This window comes from Homarus americanus, unplaced genomic scaffold, assembly GCF_018991925.1.
Source record: "Homarus americanus isolate GMGI-L3 unplaced genomic scaffold, GMGI_Hamer_2.0 scaffold52839, whole genome shotgun sequence".
NCBI classification, from domain to species: Eukaryota; Metazoa; Arthropoda; class Malacostraca; order Decapoda; family Nephropidae; genus Homarus; species Homarus americanus.
This window is the reverse complement of record NW_024712437.1, coordinates 177501-178567: the sequence shown is the minus strand read 5'-3', so window position 1 is coordinate 178567 and position 1067 is coordinate 177501.

Genomic DNA, 1067 nt, shown 5'->3' with positions numbered 1-1067 from the left:
GGTTGGTGTTGGTGATGGTGGTGGTGATGGTGGTGGTGGTGGTGGTGGTGGTGTGTGGTGGTGATGGTGCTGGTGGTGGGTGGTGGTGGTGTGGGTGGTGGTGTTGTGGTGCTGATAGGGTGATGGTGGTGTGGTGTGGTGGTGTGGTGGTGGGTGGTGTTGTGGTGGTGGGTGGTGTGTGGTGGTGGTGTTGTGTAGTGTGTAGGTGTTGTGGAGGTGGTGGGTTAGTGGTGTTGTGGTGGTGGTGGTGATTGTGGTGATGATGGTTGGTGGTGGTGGTGTAGGTGGTGATGGTGGTTGGTGGATGGTGTTATAGTGGTTGTGGTGGTGGTGATGGTGGTGGTGTAATCATGAGAGTATTCCCATTAGTTTACTCACAGTATGTTAAGTCTACCGGGGGGCAGCATCCGGCCTCCCTGTGATCAAGATAGACTTTGGCGGTGGTATGTGCAGCCAGGGCCTGGTGAGAGGGAGGGAGAGTGGGAGGGAGAGTGGGAGAGAGAGTGGGGAGAGAGTGGGAGGGAGAGTGGGAGAGTGGGAGGAGAGTGGGAGAGAGTGGGAGGAGGGGGAGTGGGAGAGAGTGGGAGGAGGGAGGTGGGAAGAGTGGGAGGGAGGTGGGAGAGGAGTGGGAGGGAGAGTGGGAGAGGAGGAGAGTGGGAGGAGGACGGAGGGAGAGTGGGAGGGAGAGTTGTGGGGGATGGAGGGAGAGGTGGGAAGGTGGGGAGAGGAGGAGGAATGAGGAGGAATGAAGTGGGGAGGGAATGAGTGGGGTGGGTGGAGGGAGAGGGAGGGAGGGTAGAGAAAGTAGGGAAAGAAGGAGAAGGAAGGGGGAAAGAAGGAGAGATGGAGAGTGAAGGGGAGGAAGAACGGGAGGTATGGAAAAGAGAAGAAATGGAGGAGAAGGAGAAGGTAGAAGAAAGGAGGAAGAAAAATCAGTGAAAAGTGGATAAAGAAAAGAGAGAAAGATAAATAGAAATACAGAATTGGAGAATATAGAGAGATAGATGGTAAGAAAGAAAGAGAAAGAGACAAAGAACGATGAGGAGAAAGATAGGGAGAGTAAAGGG